The sequence below is a fragment of the Scylla paramamosain genome, chromosome 5, assembly GCF_035594125.1.
Source record: "Scylla paramamosain isolate STU-SP2022 chromosome 5, ASM3559412v1, whole genome shotgun sequence".
In the NCBI taxonomy this organism is placed as follows: Eukaryota; Metazoa; Arthropoda; class Malacostraca; order Decapoda; family Portunidae; genus Scylla; species Scylla paramamosain.
Window position 1 is genome coordinate 482,501 of NC_087155.1, and position 23,850 is coordinate 506,350.

At 42.7% G+C, this 23,850-nt stretch overlaps 1 protein-coding gene across 1 annotated transcript in view; it reads left to right on the forward strand.

The window, feature by feature from the left end:
- Positions 1-23,850, forward strand: part of LOC135100384 (uncharacterized) — a 54,252-nt gene that overhangs the window by 24,973 nt on the left and 5,429 nt on the right. The window contains exon 8 of the mRNA XM_064003206.1: positions 20,042-20,193. The gene's annotated coding sequence lies outside the window, so the exon portion shown is untranslated. The remainder of the gene's footprint in view (positions 1-20,041; positions 20,194-23,850) is intronic.

Below are 23,850 nucleotides of genomic sequence, written 5' to 3' on the forward strand. Positions count from 1 at the left end.
TACATTATTCTGCAATATTCATGGAAGTTGGAAGAAACAAATGTGCAGCAACATAATACATACAAATTACTAGAAATCCTTCGACAAGCCCGCTGCATGAATACTTTTAGATAAGCACGTCGCATCAGCCTTTCAACTGACGTAATTCACTCCGGCATAATTTTAATTTCTTTTAAATAACATTAAAGTAACAGACAGCTTCGTTAGCCACAGTAGGGCTGTTGCTGGCTGTTCTTTCCTTTGCATTTCTTTGTTCCTCCTCCTCCTCCTCCTCCTCCTCCTCCTCCTCCTCTTCCTGTATTTCTGAGGCACCAAATGAGAATAGCTAAATATGCATTTTACGCTAACACTAATTAAACTAAGCATGAGCTCTGGTTTTTGCCCTGTTGTTAGACATGGTGGGGCGTCACCGCGTCAGCGTGTTTTCGTGAGCGTGATGATCCTCATACAGCAGCGGTGAAGAGCGAGGCACGTCCCGGGGAGCTCGTAAGTTCCATGTGAATCATGAACTGTACTCTGCTTCACCAAGTCTGTCTTTGCTATTTTGCCACCTGAGGGCACGCCATCATGGCAAGTCTGCCACTGACTGATGCTCTTCCTCGGTGACTGGTTTGCATATTCTCGTCTTGTTTTAAAAAGTGCGGCAAATTTATTCTGTTTCTACCAAATTCATTGCTTAAATACACGATACCAGATTTTTTTTTTTCTACTTGGACAATTAGGTGCCATAATAATAGGTAAGAATTTTAGTAGAAATTCAGTATTCTTCTTCAGACAAACGTGAATTGTCCTGCACAAAAAAAATGTAGCAACGGTGCTCCTCAGTACACAACTTGGTGATCCTCGTACAGCGAATGGTGTCTGATGTGAGGACTGCTGCGAATGCTCAGTGGCAGACGGCAGAGAAATGGCAAGCTTGTTCTCGTATCGGCCAAGAACACTGTGATTATCCAGACTGTGATTACTGCGACCATTGCTGCTTTGACGTGGTGTCTGAGGCGCTGCAAGGACGTAAGGCTCCCGGTGGACTGTGTGTGGTGGTAGAGCTGTCTTGATATTCCTATCTTGAAATAATTCTAGTCGTTGTAAATGGAAAAGAAAAAAAACGAGTTTTGGGATTTACAAGTGAAAGGGATGAAAACTAACTACTGACAAACACAACAACAACAACAACAACACGCCCTCTCAACCTCTCCACCACCCGCCAACCACTAGCCACCAACCAGAACATCTCCACTCCATCAACCACCACCACCACCACCACCACCACCTCCCCAAACTCCCCAAGCCGCACCCTCTCTACTCACACACACACACACATACACACGCACACGCACTCTCTCTCTCTCTCTGTCTCTCTCTCTCTCTCTCTCTCTCTCTCTCTCTCTCTCTCTCTCTCTCTCTCTCTCTCTCTCTCTCTCTCTCTCAAATCTTGCTCTATGACAGAGGAATTATGAAACACTCAATTGTTTCTCCTTCCCTTCACCAAATATACTTCAAAAATTAAGTGTCAGTACCTCAGCTGATGGTACTTTGGTGAGCTTCACGTGTCATCACCTGTTTGCATTACGTTTTTCCCCCATTATATATCCTTCTTAATCTCAATTTTCATTTCTTCACCTTCCTTGCACTAACAGTCTTCAGAGATCAAGCGTCAGTACTTCAGTTGATGCTACTTTGGTGCGCTTCACGTGTCGTCACCTGTTTGCATTACTTTTCCCTATTTCATCTCCCCAATCTCAGTCCACGCGTGTCCATTATAAAGAAATGGGGGGGGGAAGTATTCTCTCGTGCCAACAGTGTACCGTGTGGTGGAGGGGGAGGCGTAGACATTAATTAGGGAGCAATGACCCTCTCCCCCAGCAGCCCTGACTCAACAGGTAGTCCTTAGTAAGTGATTAATTACCGTTTGCTACGTATTTACATAACGTTTGTTGCTCACCGCCGCGACACAAGTGGTCCTCATGTTAAGAAATGCTTGCTTTTTAATTTTCTTGTTGCTTATCCTTCACGTGCTGTATTGAACTGAACTGAAAGGGGAAACAAGAAGTGATGTGCAGTCTTTCCATTTCGGCGGAATGAACCTTGCTCAAGTTGCTTTTTAATTTAATATTTCGGATAATTATGAAATAACACTTGTTTTCACTTGAAGATTAGATTATTTTAGGTTAGGCTCACTGTTTTCATTGCTGATCCATGCATTATGTAGATCACGAAAAAAGGGGGATGTCTTGCCGAGAAATAAGTAGTGTCTGGGAATTAGTTAGCGAAGGTTATTTCCCTTAAAACGCAATATCTCTCAAAAGCCTAAATGTTTACCGGTGTGCCGCACCTATCCCTCTCCGCTGTGGTGAACTGAAAGGTAACAGCGCTCACCTTTCCGCTACGTGAGCACTGAGCATTAGCACAATCAGGTAAGAGTGATGGCGTGGTGCTGTGAGCCGAGCCGAACACTCTGGCGGCGATCAGTCCGGCGCCGTACAAATTGTTTTTTCTATATATATTGTACTGTGCTCAACTTGTATTGATTTCTATACTGAGATATGAAGTGTGCTGTATTCTGAGTCCACAAATCATTAATGCTTGCAAATTTGAGCATTTGATACCTGTCGAGATCAATCCCCCCCAAGCACACACACACACACACGCATTACTACACGGGTCGCTTACTCGCCCCGGGTCTCGTACAACACAGAGGATTCTCTCCCGTAAAGTTGTACCATGAGAACCTTTGCCATCGCCGCGACACACAGCACGCCCCTCCTTCCCCGCCTCGGACCCGCTGGCTTGGCGCTCCTCTTGTCCCGGTGAGCACTGAACATTGCACCGTGCCGTGGCTCATGTCTTGGCTCACCCTCAAACTCAACCGGTCGTCAGGTGTTGCCTCACTTGACGTGCTGCACGATTATCATCCGCTGAAATGCTTGCCGTGACTTACAGGCGGAAAAACTCTGTACCACAGCAAAGTGAGGATAGGATCTGTCTTTGGTGAGAAAAAGCATCATTTGTTTACGATGTTCGATATATGAAGCTGTGTTGTACTTTTAAAAATTGTGTTGTAAGATTATTAATTTCTATTGTTTGAACCTGATTCATTAGGAGAGCTGATGTTGTTCTAGGCCCGCATTAGGTTTTTGTTAGACTACGTGAGTCACGTAAAATAAATTAGATGAATGGTATTTTTAATCGAATTCAAGTCTGCCGTGCATTATTTTACCAGTTCTGTGTCGCGGCTTCTGTAACAAACTGTAACAAACACTGCAGGGGATATTATATTGGGAGGAGGCAGTAGACACCTGCCGAAACGATAATTACTCCCAGTGAGGTGTGCAGCACTGTTCAGGGGGTGCTGTGAACTTATCATTAAACCCAGCTGTGACCACACTGAACGTTTCCCTTTGTGTCTCACAACACAAGGGGGCAGTCACAGCCTGCCCTCTAAAGACAACTCTCTTCCTCCACACAAACCTACAAGCACCTAATAACACACACACACCCTTCACTCAAAAATTTTTAAATCATCATGGCGACTCCTACACCAGCCTCGGAGTCCCCATCTGGGGAGGGGACCATAAATGTCCCCAGGTCGGACTACTTTTCTGTCGACGACCCTAACCCTCCTATTGTTCTCCGAAACTGTGCCTCCGTGCTTGCACCTTGCCTAGTCAAACTCTTTCAGCTCTGTCTGTCAACATCTACCTTTCCTTCTTGCTGGAAGTTTGCCTACATTCAACCTGTTCCTGAAAAGGGTGACCGTTCTAATCCCTCAAATTACCGTCCTATTGCTTTAATTTCCTGCCTATCTAAAGTTTTTGAATCTATCCTCAACAGGAAGATTCTTAAACATCTATCACTTCACAACCTTCTATCTGATCGCCAGTATGGGTTCTGTCAAGGCCGCTCTACTGGTGATCTTCTGGCTTTCCTTACTGAGTCTTGGTCATCCTCTTTTAGATATTTTGGTGAAACTTTTGCTGTTGCCTTGGACATATCAATAGCTTTTGATAGAGTCTGGCACAAAGCTTTGATTTCCAAACTACCCTCCTACGGTTTCTATCCTTCTCTCTGTAACTTCATCTCAAGTTTCCTTTCTGACCGTTCTATTGCTGCAGTGGTAGACGGTCACTGTTCTTTTCCTAAATCTTTTAACAGTGGTGTTCCTCAGGGTTCTGTCCTGTCACCCACTCTCTTCTTATTATTCATTAATGATCTTCTAAACCAAACTTCTTGTCCTATCCACTCCTACGCTGATGATACCACCCTGCACTTTTCCACGTCTTTTCATAGACGTCCAACCCTTCAGGAGGTAAACATATCACGCAGGGAAGCCACAGAACGCCTGACTTCTGATCTTTCTAAAATTTCTGATTAGGGCAGAGCAAACTTGGTATTGTTCAATGCCTCAAAAACTCAATTCCTCCATCTATCAACTCGACACAACCTTCCAGACAACTATACCCTCTTCTTCAATGACACTCAACTGTCCCCCTCTTCTACACTGAACATCCTCGGTCTGTCCTTTACTTATAATCTGAACTGGAAACTTCACATCTCATCTCTAGCTAAAACAGCTTCTATGAAGTTAGGTGTTCTGAGACGTCTCCGCCAGTTTTTCTCACCCCCCCCCCAGCTGCTAACTCTGTACAAGGGCCTTATCTGTCCATGTATGGAGTATGCTTCACATGTCTTGGGGGGGGGTTCCACTCATACTGCTCTTCTAGACAGGGTGGAATCAAAAGCTTTTCGTCTCATCAACTCCTCTCCTCTAACTGACTGTCTTCAGCCTCTCTCTCACCGCCGCAATGTTGCATCTCTAGCTGTCTTCTACCGCTATTTTCATGCTAACTGCTCTTCTGATCTTGCTAACTGCATGCCTCCCCTCCTTCCGCGGCCTCGCTGCACAAGACTTTCTTCTTTCTCTCACCCCTATTCTGTCCACCTCTCTAACGCAAGAGTTAACCAGTATTCTCAATCATTCATCCCTTTCTCTGGTAAACTCTGGAACTCCCTGCCTGCTTCTGTATTTCCACCTTCCTATGACTTGAATTCCTTCAAGAGGGAGGTTTCAAGACACTTATCCATCAATTTTTGACCACTGCTTTGACCCTTTTATGGGACTGGCATTTCAGTGGGCATTTTTTTTATTAGATTTTTGTTGCCCTTGGCCAGTGCCCTTCCTACATAAAAAAAAAAAAAAAATATTGTATGTCTTCACTAATTCACCTCTTTCATAGTTGCTTCCTTCCTCCTGCAGCAGACAGCTCCTTCCTTCCTTCCTTCCTTCCTTCCTTCCTTCCCTCTTGTGGTTCAAACTTTTCCGTCCCTCCTGCTCGCGTCCATCGGTTTTCCAGGGGAATGTGGACTCAGATATTCATGTATAAATTTCTTGGTGTAAAATATTCTCTGATAAGTGTTCGTTCTCATTCCACGGAAACTCATTCTTGCATAATCTCTCCCGCACCTTCCCGCTGAATGTTAAAATGGACCATCCCTGCCTTCCCTCCGACACCTTCACCTCCTGCTGTGCACTCCAATACGGTCCTTATTCTTGTTCATTTCGTCTACCAACCTCTTTTTTCTCCATCACACCTTCACGTCCAGCAGTGTACTCCAACAGATTCCTTATTCCAATTTAATTCGTGTACCAATTTCTATAAACGCAGCACCAGATAAGCTTCCTTACTCTAGTTCAGTTAGTCTACCAAACCCCTCGTTTTCTGTGATGCAGCACCAAACATACGCTTACTAGTAGCACGTGCACCTCCCAGCAAGACACCAGCTGCAGGTTCCTTACTTTATATCAGTTTGTCTACTAAGTTTCTCTTTCTCTATGAGGCAGCATCATATACAAGTTTCCTACACCTGCGCCGTCCACGAGCCTGTTCCTTTATGCTTTTCTTTCTCTTCCTCTCTTGATAATTTGGCGTAATGTCAACGGCCGCCCTGAGCCTCCCTCTTAGCGCGTGATCTGTTACTCTTTCTTCCTTTCTTGTTGTGGTTCCTCTTGCTGCTTCTTTCTCTCAGCAATTTCTCCTAGGGTTCCTGTAGCGGATGTAATATCAAGGCACCCCCCTTAACTTCCCTCTTTGCCCGTGATCTACGTACAATTTTTACAGAATTAGCAGAGTGTGTGGAATCAGGTCTCAAATTGTGGTCCCAGTTCATCAGTTTGTTAGAGTCATTCTCGAAAACAATGTAGCACGACCTATGAAACTCGTAGTAGTAGTAGTAGTAGTAGTAGTAGTAGTACAGGTGACAGGTGTTGCTACTGAGTAATTATATGGCCCAGGATTTGCAGAATGTTTACTGCTGGTGACTGTATACCTCCTTATGTCCCCTCTCCTTCCCTCTCCCTCCACTCTCCTTTCCCCTACTCCTCCCTGCCCTCCTTTCTCATGCTTCCTTTGTTATTTATTAATTTATTAATTTTCTATCACGCTAATCTTCCCTGTTCTATTCCTTGCCCTTTCTTTTCTCTCTCCCTCGTCATCGCAGCATTTGTATGTCAGTAAGACTTTATTTTGTGACATCATGATATTGCTGAAATCACCACCATCACTACTGACATCAGTATCATTAACATCATCATCACCATCATCATCGTTATCATCATTATCATCATGTTTTCCTAGATTTTAATTACCTCTAGTTCCCCACTAACAAAATTGATTATTCTCTGAAGCAGGAGATAAGTGAGCCACTGAGAAAAGTGAGATTCGACAACAGGAGGGCTGACTTTAGACAGACCGACCCTTCTTATCGCTGCCACATCACCAACATGGGAGTATCTCGTATACCTGTCCATAAGTGAGGTGCTACTACTATTACTATTACTACTACTACTACTAATAATAATGATAATAATAATAATAATAATAATAATAATAATAATAATAATAATAATAATAATAATAATAATATTTTTTATACTGATGTTGCTGCTGCTGCTGCTGCTGCTGCTGCTGCTACTACTACTACCACTACTACTACCACTACCATTATTACAACTACTGCTGCTCCTCCTGCTGTTGCTGCTGCTGGTGCCGCTGCTGCTGTTTTTTTTTTTTTTTATGCAAGAGGAGCACTGGCCCTGGGCAACAAAAAGAACGAAAAAAATAACCCACCGAGATGTCAATCCGTAAGGAAAAATAAAAAAATAAGATTATCCAAAATTGGAGGGCGAGTGCCTTGAAACCTCCCTCTTCAAAGAGTTCAAGTCATAGGAAGGAGGAAACGCAGAAGCAAACAGGAAATTTCAGAGTTTATCTGTAAAAAGGATGCATGGATGAGAACACAGGTTAACTCTTGCATTAGAGAGGATAGAAGAAGGACAAAGAAGTATTACTTCCTCCGCAGAGTGCTGGGCACCAACACACAAGCTTTCTTCATAACTCTCCTGTAACATTTATTCATCTGCTTGTTTTAGCTATTTATTTATTTATTTATTTGTTCTCTCCGTGGAAGAACACACCGCGCCCTCTTCACTGACGAGTGAGGGGCGGCACGACCACACCGCAGAGCAGTGACACGCGCAAACACACACACACACACACACACACACACACACACACACACACACACACACACACACACACACACACACACACACACACACACACACACACACACACATCTTATCATTTGTTTGAAATATAAATATCTCTACTTAGATATGTATCTGAGAGAGAGAGAGAGAGAGAGAGAGAGAGAGAGAGAGAGAGAGAGAGAGAGAGAGAGAGAGAGAGAGAGAGAGAGAGAGAGAGAGAAGGGGGGAATAATAATAATAATAATAATAATAATAATAATAATAATAATAATAATAATAATAATAAATTGTTTATTGCATGAAACATGGTTATTCATTTGATCATACACAGGTACAAGTAAAATAAGAAAGCAAATGTAGCTACATCATCAGCTTAGCGTAAGGCCATAAATGCTAAAATGATGAGATAAAATCTACGAGAAATACTATAAAATACTATAAAATAATACCTAAAATAAAGCTAAAACTAAAATAAGACTAGAAACAAAATTAAAATATTGGAGAAATCTAGCTGGATAGTGTAGAAAATCAATACATGTGGAGACCTAATTCAACACATTTAACAGTAGATTTCTAAGACTAGATTTGAAACTGTGTAGGCTTCCGGAGGCGGTAATATAGCGAGGGAGCTCATTCCATAACTTGGGCCCACACACCGTAGTGGCCCTGGCACCAGTGTCTGTTTTAGTTCTTTTTATATACAGGTTATTTCCTTGTCTTGTTGTGGTGGTTGTATTATCTCTGACTGTGGGAAGGTTCAGGTACCAGTCTGGGTATAGTCCATTCATTGATTTATACACTGTAGTACACTTCTCTAAATAATATTTGTTTTTCACAGTCAGCCACTTTAGTTCTTTTATGATAGGAGTCACGTGGTCATATTTTCTTGCACCTCCAGTTACAACTTTAGCAGCAAAGTTCTGTAGTTTTTGTACAGTATGAATGAGAGTTTTGTTGGTAGAGCCCCAGTTACAAATACAATAATTAATGAGGCTAAGCACTAAAGACTGTACAATAACTTTACGAGTGGGTTTGTCAAAGTTCTCACTAACTCTGTTTATAAACATTAATGTTCCCATTATTTTAGTATTTAATTCTGCAATGTGCACATCAAATAACATGTATTTGTCAAAATAGACACCCAAATTTTTTACATGCGTAGTCGGGTATATATGTACTCCATTACAATTTATAGAAATGTCAGGGGGAACATGGGCTAACAGTTGCCTATTTCCAATGAAAATGCATTGCGTTTTTTTGTTATTTAATAATAGACCATTTGTTAGGAAATAAAGTTCTATATTTTGCAATGCATTTTCAGTGTTGGAGATGAGCTCATCAAAATTTTCGACAGTATCAGCTTCGAGGAATTGGGTGTCATCCGCGTATTGTATCAAAGATGTCTCGACTTTCTCATTAAGATCATTGACGTATATAGAAATTAAAATTGGGCCGAGAATTGAGCCTTGTGGAACCCCGTAACGTACGTTTTCTTTCTTAGATATTGTATTATTTAAGCGAACGGATTGTGATCTATCTTGAATATAATTTGCAAACCAAACATTGTCAATATTAAGCTTAGTGCACTTATTTAATAAATTATCGTGGCTGATACTGTCAAAGGCTTTTGATAGGTCACATAAAGTCAATACAGAGATTTTCTTTGAGTCCATATTATCATAAATTTTATCTGTAACGATAGTAAGAGCAGTTTCTGTAGACAGTCTAGGACGGAACCCGTGCTGCGTATTAGACAAGAGTTTATTAGTTTCCAAATAATGCGAGAGCTGACTAGCAACTACTTTTACAAGAATTTTAGAAAGAATGGGTAAAAGAGAAATAGGTCTGTAATTATTAAAATCATTAGTATCACCACTTTTAAAGAGTGGAACTACCACAGCATGTTTCCAAGTAGTAGGAAAGATACCTGTGACAATGAAAGTGTTAACAATGCAAGTTAGATAGAATGCTATAACAGACAATGAGTCTTTTACGAAAGTTAAAGGAATACTATCAGAGCCTATTGAGCTTGTGTCTTTAAGTCCCTTTATATTAAAAATTATAATGTCAGTGTCAACAGGTTATATTCAAACAAGGTAAAGTCAAGTGTATTTCGTCTGGAGTGTACAGAAAGTGTTTCAGCAGCGGTGTTCAGTGTTCACTATGGCCACGTGCGTCAGTAGTAAGCAGGAATTGCAAATATATAATTCCACCACCCGCCATGATGTTGCCGGGAGGGGCGGGGCGCCTTTCCCACGCCCGCCAACACCCGCCCCGCTGCCAATCAGTCCCTGTGCTTTGTCTTTCGTAGCCGTTGGCTGCTCCGCACCCCAGTTAGGGAGGAGCCTCTCCCAGGCTGGCCTATCACGTGGCGGCGGGCTTCCCTGCTCACGCTGTCAGCCAATGGAGAAGCGAAGAGAGGCAGCTGGAGGAGGAAGAGGAGGAGGAATACCTTTCCAGCATGATCTGTTTGTAAGGTGTGACTTGAGTAAGCGTGTGTATCATGCAGGCTAGGCTCCCTGTGTTTGCCAGGCGAGGTAGAGTACGAGTATTTAGCAAAGGTGAGAGAAGGAAAGAAGAAAGAGGGAGAAGGGAAGGGGGGAAAAAGGAAGTGGCTGTGTTGAACGGCGACTCCTGTTGCTGCTGCTGCCGCTGCTAGTACTACTCGTGTTGCAAAGTTTAAAATAAAAACTATCACTGAGAATCCAGAAACACAAGCGTGTGGCCAGTACAACAGTTATCCGTGTGTGTGTGTGTGTGTGTGTGTATGTGTGTGTGTGTGTTTCCTGAGCTGTGCGTTCAGATCACTTGATCTGTGACAGAAAAAAAAAAATTGCTATCCCGGCGGGAAGCACTCAGTGATTATAAATTACGATGTTCATAAACTCAAATTATCTTGGTGTTATCAAATTATCAAATTTTCTCGGTCAGTGAAAAGTAAGGTGTATTCTATTACTACTTTTTCTTGGAGGTGTATTAAAGAAAAATAGATAAGTAAAAACAACGGGAAATTATATCTGCCGTTAAACGTTTGTTGGTGAGGGACATAAATACACACTTTGCTGTGTCATGTTATTGGCCGAGTTTACCTTGAATGGGATCACGTTTTCTTAGTGTCCCCGTGTTCCGGTTACCTGCCATTCGGGCATTATCCTTATTATTGTTATAAGTAGTGTAAGGCATATTTACCCATTTTATATCATGTAGTATTATTCTCTTCATAATTTAAGTTCTCTATATCTTTGTATGTATAAGGGAAGAAGTACAATTGAGGTGAAATACGTTGAAAACGAGGGGAGCTTGAGTGGGCAACAACACATTCCAAGGAGGGGAAGGCAGAGCGCCTTAGGTCGTGAGGAAAGGTGGAGGGAAGGCGTCTCTCAGGGAAGGATCTTGGTGTGGATTGGTGATGGAGTGAGTTTGTGGAGGTATTAGTGGTGTAGCGGTATAACCTTGATATCCAGGATCAGGTTAGTGAGTCTTTTGTGGTACCAAGAGCTCTTGTCCGCTGAAGTTCGGTTGTTGAGTTGTGCCGGTGACGCTGTTGGGAGGGGTCATAGGTCAAACTGGCAGCCATTTTGTGAGTGGAGGTTGTGGTGTTAACCTTGGAAGTTGGTGTTGTGGTGTATTGGTGATTTTGGGGAACGAGATTGTGGTGTTATGGGTAATCTTTGGTGATAATGGTAATCTTTTGTGAGGCTTGAGGAGGTGAAATACGGGAATTATTGTCTGGGGACGCGGAAGTGGCGTCCGGGTAAATTCCTGCGGTTGAGGGGAAACATTTCTGTGACTGGTGGAGGTGTAAACGGGTTATGGTGACGTGGGAAGTGACGAGAACGTCATGTAGTAACGTGTACTACCTCATGTTTGTGAATTATTATTAGTATTAATATATGTGCTTGTAACATAGAATAATCGTGTTTTCTACTCCCCCAACATCAATCTGGTATTAGAGGTAATTCCAGGTGTGCTGAGTCAAGGTAAAGGTGGAGTAAGAGATAATTCTGACGATTTCGGATAGGTCGGGTAGGCACTCGAAGCCTTTAAAAATCCAGACCTTTAAAACTTTCCGGGATCAGTGTAACGTCCACTTTCTTGAGATAACCGGGATCGTACGATCGCAGGTAAGTAGGCGATCGTGACAGCTGATAATGTGCTGCGTGCATAGTAAAGGCGTGGGCAGTGTGTGCTATCAGGCCACTTCTAGTCTCTGTGGTGGAGCGCCTGTGTAGCTTTAAGGGAGATATATTTTTTAGTTGCGGGTGTGCGGCCACTGGGCAGGAAAGATGGTGTTGCTTTGATGATGTGATGCGATGTGAGACGGGTCGTTGGCTTTCCTGGACGTGCCGGGAATGCCCTTGTAATTATTATGTACGAGTAACTTTTGGTATGTGTGTGTGTGTGTGTGTGTGTGTGTGTGTGTGTGTGTGTGTGTGTAACGACAAGCAAACAAGGCAAGCATAGATCATTTTTATATAAACCAATTTGGAATATGCATCCGTAATTATCTTAGGAAACTGCTTCTGCTGCTGCTGAGCCAAAAATATTGAAAAGATTAGACAGACTGATTAATTGATTAATTTATGGGGATGACAGGCAGAAATGCGTAGATTTAATACAGGAACAGCCGCGTGTAGGCCTGATGGCTTCTTGCATGAGCCTCGAAAATGCTCCTAACCTGCTACCTACTGCCTTGAATATGTTTACCATGATGTATAAGCTTAATTCAGTACACCTGGACCAGAGAGAGGTTATCATGCGCATTGCATCGAGTGTTTGTGACGATCAGCAAACATGTGTTGTGTTGAACTCACCCGGCGACCGATTATAAAATGTATTATGTCTGGAACTAGTGATGTGAATAAGTCCCCTAATTTCTCTCTCTCTCTCTCTCTCTCTCTCTCTCTCTCTCTCTCTCTCTCTCTCTCTCTCTCTCTCTCTCTCTCTCTCTCTCTCTCTCTCTCTCTCTCTCTCTCTCTCCTCTTGTAGCCGCCGTATATGTACACCTTACACGACGGCTAGAGATACGCACATACGTACATTGTAATGTGACATTTTATGTTTTATTTGTTAGCGTTATATTATTTGTAGCACCTGGTTGTTATACATGAGCAGTGTATGGCGCGCCTACGCGCCGGCACAACAGAGTGAGAAGGGAGTGTAGGGCCGAGGGGACGCGTTGAACTTGCCCTCTCAACTATTTCTCTCGCCGAATGGTCGGTTGTTGTGACGTGAGTGTTGATAACATACCCACAGCATAATGAACATCATAGGCTGTAGGGGCCCACCAGCGTCTCCAAAGCCACCTCACGACAGTCACGCCTACACGTCAGACGTGTCTCGGGAGGCGCGGAGAGTTAATCCCAGTAAATCCCCGACCTAAATCAGTAAATCCCCGATCCTGGTAAATCCCCAAGTGTAATCCCTTGCATACAACCAAGAGGACGCCTGTTCCCCGCACTGTGTATGTATTCATCATAGTATTAGATAACAGATACTTATGTACCATGAGGATTTAATGATGCGTGTCAACATAATGTAACTACTTATAGTAATTAGATACGTAATTGTGAGGATTTAATGATGTATGTTAATATAAGTACACTTAACGTAACATAATGACGTACATCAGATCACGCAGACGAGAGGGCGACTTGCTGGTGGTGTTCATCTGTAGAACCGACCTAACCCACTACAATGTAGGTAACTCTGTATTGACTCATATGTTAGGGAATTGACGACGTTAAGTGTCACGACATTAATGTACTGCAATACTTGTTTTATCTACTGATATACTTTTTTGTGTTTTTATCCGTATTAGTGATACTATGTTAATTCACAGGTTTGACCGCTTCTGAATACAAAGAGCGCGTACTGCACAGCTCGTTTCAGTCACCTCCAGTACAATACATTAATGAGCGTCGTACGGCGCTTACACCTCTTAGGTCCAATCATGTGACTGGAATCATAATTTTGTTAACATTTTTTTACTAAGTCGTTCTCTCTCTCTCTCTCTCTCTCTCTCTCTCTCTCTCTCTCTCTCTCTCTCTCTCTCTCTCTCTCTCTCTCTCTCTCTCTCTCTCTCTCTCTCTCTCTTTCTCTCTCTCTCTCTCTCTCTCTTTTTTTTTTTTTTTTTTTTATTTAAACAAAATTTACATCAGGCTTAAAACAACACGTTTTTTATGCTGTTATTTGAAAAGCCTATACTTAAATGTAAAGAAGAAAATATATACAAAAAGTAAACTCATCCTACTATATATATATAGACATGATTAACACAGCACTAGTGTGGGGGGTTGTGTTTTACGCCACCTGTGTGCAGCCACTTTCACTTGCTGGAGTGTCATTGTCTGTGTATCACTCGTGGCTGCCGTAAACACATTCCACAGTCTGGAGGTTCTAGCTGTGTAAGAGCGCTGGTGCTGCCTCGAGTAAGATCGAGGCACTTGCACCAGCATGTCATTGGAGGTGGTGGTCCTGGACTCCCTCTGGACAGCTCGTGGTGGGAGCCTTATCGAGCTGAGATGAGGGACCTCCAGAACCCGGGCCTTGTGCTGGACCACCAGCGCCGACACGTCCCGCCGATGCTCCAGCGACGTGACTCCGGTCTGCTCCTCCTGCTGCTGCTGCTGCTGCTGTCCGTCCATCCCCACCAAGCGCAGGGCACGGCGTTGCACAGCATCCAGTCTCTGCAAGTGGGTGGGGGCACTCGACATCCAGGACAAGGCACTGTACTCCATACAGTACTCTCTCTCTCTCTCTCTCTCTCTCTCTCTCTCTCTCTCTCTCTCTCTCTCTCTCTCTCTCTCTCTCTCTCTCTCTCCTCTCAGGTCCAATCATGTGACTGGAATCATAATTTTGGCAACCCTTTCCCACTAATTCGTTCCCCCCTCACCTCTCACTCTCCTCTTCTCTTCTCTTTCCTCAAGTTTTATTTCCTAAATTGCCTCTCCACCTTCCTCACGTCCTCCTCACTCTTCCCTCACACTGCCATCTCTCCCCTCCTCCTCCTCCTCCTCCTCCTCCTCCTCTCTTTTTTTTCACTCTCCCTCTCTCCTCTCCTCTCTTTCCTAGACTTCTCCCATTCACCTTTCGGGAACTGGTGTCGTTCACATTTCTTCAGTCCTCTCGTTGCCTTTATGAAGCGCTCTAAGTCCTGCTTGGTTCAGCGGCGTGCTGGTTTCTCCTCCTCCTCCTCCTCCTCCTCCTCTCTCCTTTAAGCGGCGCTGCTCGCTGATCAAGCAACGCCTGTGAAAGCAGCGGACGCGCAGAAACAGAGGAAGCACACACACAAAATAAGTGTTTTCTTTTTACTCTAAACACTTCTTTTACAAGAATGCATCTCCTCATACGCAAAATGTTCGTTCTTGTACACAATTGTCTTTCCTTGTACAAAAATGTACTGTTATTCACAAATTTACTTTATACACTATTTTTTTTTTTTTTTCACAGAATTTAATTTCCTTACTCAAAATGCAACTTTCCATTGGCGGAATACATTTTCTTATAAAATATGTCCTTCAAAGAAAATGCACATTTACAGGAAATTCAGTTTTTACTGTATGAAATCACTTTTTTACCTCAAAAATTATGTATTTTCAATACAAGATCCACATTTTTCCTTCACATCATGTAGTGTTCTCATTTTTTTATTTATTTATTTATTTTTTTACGAGATATACATTTTCTTCCGCATACAATATTTTGAGCAAAATGTGCCTTATTTTAACAAGATACATCCTTTTTTTTTTTATATACAGCATTTTTAAACATGTACTTTTTTTAAGCGTGATACACCTTTTTCTTTCACATAATATAATATTCCTACACAAAACATACCTTCCTACACACACACACACACACATACAACCAAAAAAAAAAAAAAATACAAAAAAAAGAAAAATTTGCACAAATTTTACGTTTTTTTTTTTTTTTACTTTTTTTTTTTTTTCTTTTCTGTCCCTTAACTTGCAAATCAGTGGATCCCCGGCACCTTGCTGCTTCCTGAGTTGTATGGGTCACGCAGCTCTCACGCGAGCTCCGCCTCGCCCTGCCCCGCCAGACGGCCAACACTCGCTGCCACATTTTTTATAGTCACGTTCTTAGTATGACTTCTGATTGCGGGTCCGCTCACTTGCGCTGTGTCTGCCGCGTCCCTTTTGAGGGAAAGAAACCTAAATGAGAGAGAGAGAGAGAGAGAGAGAGAGAGAGAGAGAGAGAGAGAGAGAGAGAGAGAGAGAGAGAGAGAGAGAGAGAGAGAGAGAGAGAGACGGCGTTGAAAAAAAAAGTTTAAAAAGTAAAGAAAGAGAAACTACCCTCGCCCTCCGTTTCCTGAAAGTTGAATGCGATGTAATGCAGAAACCAAATTAGAATAAGACCAAATTGCATATTGGAATCGAGCAAGACATTTTCACTGCTGCAGAGAAATACCAGGACCATCGTAACTGAAATACCGCCTTGCAGTATAAAAGGAAAACTCACTCTGGATTCCCTGAAGGTAAGGGCGGCGCGGTCCCTGGAGAAAGGGTGTGTCGGGGCGGAGCAGGAGGAGGAGAGGGCGAGGGAACAGCGGAGCAAGGGAGCCAAGCCAGGAGATGCAGGATTAAGCGGGGACAGGAGTCGAAATGAGGGAGTTTTTGAACAGAGAGAAAGAAGAAAGATATTGGAGACTGAGGGAGACGGTGAAGGGGATGAATTATTACCTAACTGATTGATTGATTTAGACACAGCAATGAGGTCACATGGTGCTGCACTGGGTGGGAAGCTGTGACTGGCGAGGGAGAGTCACTGATCAGATACAGAGAGTAGAATATAGATATGTAGGACGCATGCTCCTGCACTACAAATAAGAGAGTGAAAAGAACTGCAGACCGACAGAAAGACATAGGTAGAAAACAGTAACACGGACTATATATATATATATATATATATATATAGAGAGAGAGAGAGAGAGAGAGAGAGAGAGAGAGAGAGAGAGAGAGAGAGAGAGAGAGAGAGAGAGAGTCTTCAAAAGTTATCCAGGCGTTTCTTGAATATATTCAGTGTCTCAGCTTCAACGAGGCTTGAACGGATTTTCATGAAGCGTCGTTGAAGGTGAAACAGTGGGTACATTCAAGAAACGTCTGGATAAATTTTGGAAGCATATGGAATTCCAATACATTCCGGCCACACCACCACCAACAACCAACATACAGTCTACCATTTTAGAGTGCAGCAAAGAATAGCCTATGAAATGTAGCTAAGTGTATCACAATGTGAGTGGACTGCCCAGACCTGAGTACAGAGGTGCTCAGGTCGGAAAAGGTTGAGAAATTCTGCCTCTCGCCACCACACTTACCAGCTTAACCCTTACACAACTTTACCAACCCTAACCATTCACGTAATTACCACTAGGTATTTTTCTTCACACCTTCCATCATCCCCTCAATCCGCCTGCTTTTGCATTTTTTTTTATTTTGTTCTTTATTCCTCCCACGGAACTTAGTGTTCGGAAAAAGCGAATTAGAAAGAAAGAAAACAGTGGCATTCTTTCCTACGCTATGATCAGGGATTTCCTGCACCTTATCTGGGGTTTTAGGAGGGCAACAGAGGCCTTTGATTCCCCTGCGTTCCTCGTTAAAAGCATCGTTGTGAGGCTGCACCCGAGGATGTGTAAGAGCTGAGCGCCGCGGAATGGGATCGATCGAAGGAAGGACCAATGAGGGCGAGGACCAGAGACGGGGACACAACGGAGCACAAAGAAATAACGAATAGTGGCTTACTTTTTTTTTGTAGAAGAATAGTTTGTGTGTGTGTGTGTGTGTGTGTGTGTGTGAGAGAGAGAGAGAGAGAGAGAGAGAGAGAGAGAGAGAGAGAGAGAGAGGAAATTTAAGAAAAGGAATGAACTAGAAGCCGTCAGCAAGGAATATACACATAAAAGTAGACAAGTAAAGAAAATAAAATTACGGAGCCGCAAAAAGAGGAAGGAAAGAGAGGAAGGAAGAAAATGGAGTGCGGCGAGGCGGAAATGAGAAACACAGACAGGTAGAAAGGCGCGCCCGTGCACACACACACACACACACACACACACACACAGTCAAGTTCACCATAATGAGGCCGCCAAGGTGTTGGAGTGTTACATTGTGTAGTGTTACAGGAAAGAAAAGAAAAATTAAGATGGTGTGGATGAGAGAAGCAAGAAGAAAACAAGAGCCAGAGAAGACTTAGACAAAAGGAGGATACTTTAAAGTCCTGGTGTAAACAAATGTCGAAATTTATGAAAAGAAGCCAAAGAAGATTGAGGCGGTGAGTGAAACAAGCAAGAAGGAAACAAGAAGCAAGGAAGTTTTAAACACAAGAAAAATACTGTCAAATTCTGGAGTAAGCATAGATGGAAATTGAGTGATTGTGACTTTGTGAGTGAGAGAAGTAAGAAGAAAACGAGAAGCGGAGAAATATGTTGGACCAAAAAAAAAAAAAAAAAAAACATTCTGTCTAGTCTTGGAGTAAGTGAGAGTAGAACCTAAGAGACTGTGGGTGAGAGAAGCGAGTAGGAAACTGGAAGGAGGAAAGTTTTAGACAAAAGGATTACACTTTCAAGTCCTAGATCATGTGAGTACAAGTGAAAAAATTGTGACTTAGAGAAAAATAATGAGGGAAGGGGAGAGAAAAGTCACCGGACCAAAACAACCTCTTGTTGAGTTAAGTTTTTCTTTTTTTTAAGAAAGAGCGATAAATTAATGGACATCTCTCCTTCCCCGGTGTTTTTGTGCCCCAGTCCGGCTCCTTTCACGCATAATACTAAAAATAACAATGTTAAAATAGAGTAAAATACCTTTAGAACATAATTAGCAAGGACATTTTATTAATTCACCTTTATTTTTTTTCATTTACCATTCATTTATTTATTTTATTTATATCTACTTTCAAATGCTTGTGTAGCTGAAAACACCCTATCGCTCGAAGACATCTTGTGCGTGCCTCCCTTCACGTTGTATTCCTTTGTTCTTCAGCAGAGAATACGAGCAGCTACGTGACACAAACCGCGGAGTTGTGGTCTTGTAACCCGGCAGCAACGCTAAGATGCCCCGAGACAGCGTGCCGTAGTACAATAAGCATCCCTGTGTCTGGAACGCCTTTGGCCGGATTAGTGTGGATGAGAGTGTGTGCTATGTATGGCCTGACGCCCCCGACTACTGGGAATATGACATGGATGACAAGCAAAATTTTTAGAGACAGTAGTCAGGATACGATAAGAAGGTTAAGAAAGTATTTGATGGAGGTTTTAAAGTGGTATAAAGGATATGACAAAGTGACTAAGAGACGATCTTACACACAAAACATCATGGAAAATCATGTGGTGCTTATAACAGCGGTGCCTTTGCCTGCTCCACCTTTCCACCCCTGGGTCTTGAAATTTAACGTTGTATTTTTGGATTTTTCCTCGCGGGTTTTCATGGCACACTGTGTTGCGGCGGGCGGGACTTACTTTCATTAGCACGCGAGCCTCGAGGTGGCCGCCGTGTATTTCATGGCCTGATACTCCCCCGCAGCGTCCCTTCATAACTGTCCCATTTGTTTGTCATCCATCGCCAGGCAACGAGGAAAGTTGTTTTTTTTTTTTATGTTCTTCCTCTAACATTTTTTTTAATACATAATATATACACATACTAGTACACGCAATCTTTCTTTATCTGTCTGTTTCTGTGTTTCTCTCTCTCTCTCTCTCTCTCTCTCTCTCTCTCTCTCTCTCTCTCTCTCTCTCTCTCTCTCTCTCTCTCTCTCTCTCTCTCTCTACTGCCTATTTCCTAATAAACCGATTATTATTATTATTGTTATTATTATTATTATTATTATTATTATTATTATTATTATTATTATTATTATTATTGTTATTATTGTTATTATTGTTATTATTATTATTATTATTATGTAAAGACATGTACAAGTCATTTGATTGATAAAGTCAGGTGTGAACGGATAGAGAATGGAAGTCATGTTTTGAAGTATACACAGATTAATGGTTCCCAGGTACGAGTATTTATATCCACTATGGTCTTGTCTTTTCAGCTCCTCCTGTAAATAACAATGGGGTAATTTGTTTCCAAGAGGAGAATACATTTGACACTGATCGGGTATAAATGAATGGATTTATTCGTGGGTGCTAAATGCTTATTAATTATGATTTAGTGGATGCGAATATGTAAAGTTCCTGCCTGAACAAATCACCACTGAGGTGGAAATTGTGGATGATTTTTACTTAACTGTCATGAAGTGTTAAACAGTAGTAGTAGTAGTAGTAGTAGTAGTAGTAGTAGTAACAGCAGCAGCAGCAGTGATAGTAGTAGTAGTAGTACACACCAGTAGCAGTAGTAATAGTGATAAATAACGAAGTATTGCACATGGAACTTTACAGATTGACTCACCAACACGACGCATGGAAATATCTTAAGCAATTGTTTGGTGTTTGTTTACCAATTTTGGGTTTAAGGTGAAAATCCCTTTGTTTATTGGCAGTGTGGCTACTGCGAGGCGCTGCTGGCCTTCACACTCCATCCCCTGCGCCCTCCTGTCATTACATCGCCTTTCCAGCGAAGGCATTACTGCGATGGTTATGCGGCTTTTGAGGGGAGTAGCAGCCGCCCATCGCTGGGAAGGACGCGCCTCACGTAAGGGCAATATATAAAAACACATCCGTACCGCATGTGCAATACATTCATATGGCTCTACTTGAAGTGACACGGATTTTAAGGGTGTTTCTCTTTTTTTATTTTTTTTTATTATGTTCTAGTGACAGATTAATAACGCTAGTGACAGTTTAACAGGTCCGTATTCAGAAACGCTTTGCTCTCCCACCACGACTATTTTCAAAGGCCACAGACATGATTAGCTGAGTTCATACGAGTGCTTCTCCTGTTAATAATATAGAAATCTTGTTAATCTGTCACTAGAACCGTAAAGACACATGAGGAACGCGTGTGACTTCAACTAGAGCTTTTTGAATGTATTGGAGGTGCGGCGCAGAAGTGTTTCACAATATTGTTCTAACGCTCTGCATGCTTCGTAGAATGTAGCGGCTCCCTGCTGCCTGAGGTGTCGCCGAGTCGCGCTGTCTTGGCCGCGCCTGTGCAAGAAGTGTTACTTCTCAGAATCTTATATTGGCAACTTTTAATAGCCTCTAGTGGAAGTTACTATGGTGTTCAAGTGTGTTTTTATGACTGTATTTATAGTTTAGGATGGATTCTGCATCATCAGTGAGAGAAACCCCCATAAGAACACGATTTGTCATCTTTGTAGCCATTGAAAATAGTCCTTGCGAGAGACCAATGCGCTTCAGAATATCTTCATTACTTGGCGCCTCGTTTCCCTTGTTTTAAGAAGATGTAACGCCGTATTATGACAGAGTAGTAACTCTTAATAAGTACTCGTAGTTTCCCGCGGTGACCACCAACTCCTTCCTCACGATGAACGGGCAGCTGCTCCGCCTCTTGCTGCAGTTTAAAGCGGATGTGCTCATACACTCCACCTTGCACCGTGGAGGAAGCCTGCACGCCCCTCCCCTCTCCACATTCCACTGAGGCTTTGCAGCGTGGAGGAGGTCTGCAAGCCCCTGCCTTCTCCACACTGCACGAGACCACGGGGTTTACTAGCATATATGTGTTCCAGAAAGGGGAAAAAGATTAAACATAGCGGTCGAATAGAAAAACCTCCTACCCTACCCCACTCCAAACTCCATTCAAGGCTTTGGCAGCGTGCAGGCCCCTCCCTACCCCACACTACATACCGCTTGTCTTACTGCCATATCTGAGCGTTGAAGTTTTCTAGAAATTTTAAAAAATCAACCACGTAGAATAGAAGAGGTTCCCGTGTTGCGAGTCTTGTCGGCGCTGCCTTGCCTTTATGTGCCTTGCTCCTTTTTCCTTCAATACCCCCGAGTGTTGCGGCTCGCCGCCACAAAGCAACACAAAGGAAAAGAAGAAAGAACACACCTTTAGGTCACAATGTTGTACTGTTTTACACAAAGGAAAAGAAAACTGAAAGTATAAAAGTATGAGATAGAAGACAAGAAAAGACAAGCTAGACTTCCCTTGCACCGCAGCACCTCAGATATGCTAAGTGTGCATCCAATGAAACAAATTATTTACCACAGAACATTCTTACATGACTGGGAAAGGAGAGATGAGGCTGTTGTTCCTTCTCTTTTTCCTTGCCAGCCAGCCAAGTGTTTCTCCCACGCTCCGTGTGACTGTTCTTAACTGTATGTGTGTTCTGTACCAGTTTACTCCTGTTATGCAGTAATGTTACAACGCACAGTGATAATGTGAAGTTCTTGCGGTACAAATATTACTGGAGTAAAAAGCAAAGGTTACTGGGCTGTGGTTGGGAAGAGCCTGAAGACGAAATAATTCAGAAAACAAAGGATACATAAGGTTTTAGTACGCGAGGAATGAAAAGGAAGAAAAAAAAGACGGAGGGTTCACTAGAAGCATAGTCAGGTCATACAGTACAGAGAGTGCCACGTGTAGGCCTGACGGTTTCCTGCAGCGTCCCTTATCTTCTTAGAATGTTCTTATGTTATGAGAGAATGGATTAGATCAGGAAGAGGAAAGGGGAAGGAGAGAGAAAAAGAGAGGGAGGGAGAGAACTGTGAGGGCAAAGAAATGAGGGAGGGAGGGAAAGGAAAAATTACTGTGATGTGCTCTTATTCTCTCTCCGGGGGCAAGATGGAGAAAAACAGGTGCAGACAGATTACCAAAAAGATGAATTATGAATGGAAGATGAATTATGAAAAGTATATATTTCTAAATAAGCAAAAACAAAAATATAGAACTGATAGATGATACATGTATGAATATAAGGAACAAAAATATATACATGGGTTTCGGATGATAAAAATACATGACTATTAAAAAGTCATGTTGATATTTGAAAGTAAAAGTGAAACCTTCGACAAAAGTCACTTAGCAGTAGCGGAAAGGACGGGCACACGGGGCGGGAGAACGCGGTGGCTGGGTTAATGTTGGTGGCTGTGTACGTACACAATACTGTGACATTGTTATAGTATCGTAATATCTGTGGTTTTCCTACATTCGTGCCTGTCCGCACACATACTACACGTATACAAGTAGGTCAATTTATCTATGTGCCAGGCCGGCAATCCCACAAGGGGTGGCCCAGACAGAGCACCACATACTTGTCCACACATCACTCACACTCTTGGCCCCATCGGCTCCTGGTGGACAAGTACGCAGTGCCTCAAAGTTGTCTGGCTCCTGTGAGCATGCTACTCTTTATGCGTGTGAAGGAGCCGAAGCTCTCGTAATAGTTTAAAAAAAATATATATATCACTTAGCTATCACTTTCCCAAACAACTGCATGGAAAATTACCAGTGGATTAGGGCAGAGTAGCCCCGGAAGTGTCTTGATTTTCCTCTCTTGAAACAACACAACTCAAATAGAAGGCAGAGAGCCTGACATATCGTTCCAGAATTCATGGAACGCTGGATGAAGTGCGGCGCGTGCTGTCTGTCACTCCTGTTGTTGCTGTCACGGCTTTTGCTTGTCGTGATTCGGGTCATAAAGCAGGCAACCGTTTCCTTGAGGCAGGGTCAGGGCTTCTCTGAGGCACCACCAATCTCTTAGTGATCTTTGTATAAGGTCTCCATAGTTCTTTGAGGTAAATGTATTGTGTTAAGATATACTGTGTGTGTGTGTGTGTGTGTGTGTGTGTGTCATGATGGATCGTGATACTAAAGTTTGTAAGCAAGAGTATGTGTCATGAACTGATTATTATTGTATTACTTGTTATGGTCAATACACCACGTATCTATCTATCTCTGTGTGTGTGTGTGTGTGTGTGTGTGTGTGTGTGTGTGTGTGTGTGTGTGTAGCAAGGTGAGGTAGTACATAATTATAAGCTGGTCACCCACTCATTCATTTCGTACTCTTGTCATTGAGTGTCACAATACAAGTCTAGTGCACACGTATATAGTATTATTCTGACTCAGAACACTGTCTGGTCCCTGCACTGAACAGCCCCGAGCGAGCGCTCCTCACTAACGTGTTCCTCACCGGGAAAATATTGTGAAAGATATATTTCCTGAATCTGGTATCTGGTAGGGGAATTTCTTTTTTTTTTTTTTTTTTTCATTCACCTCATGATTACCTCAGTGCAGCAGCCCCCAGATGTTGGTTGTCTGCTAAAGTCTCTCTCTCTCTCTCTCTCTCTCTCTCTCTCTCTCTCTCTCTCTCTCTCTCTCTCTCTCTCTCTCTCTCTCTCCTGTAAAATGCTAAGTGGCATCATCAAAGCGAGGGAGGAGGGGGCA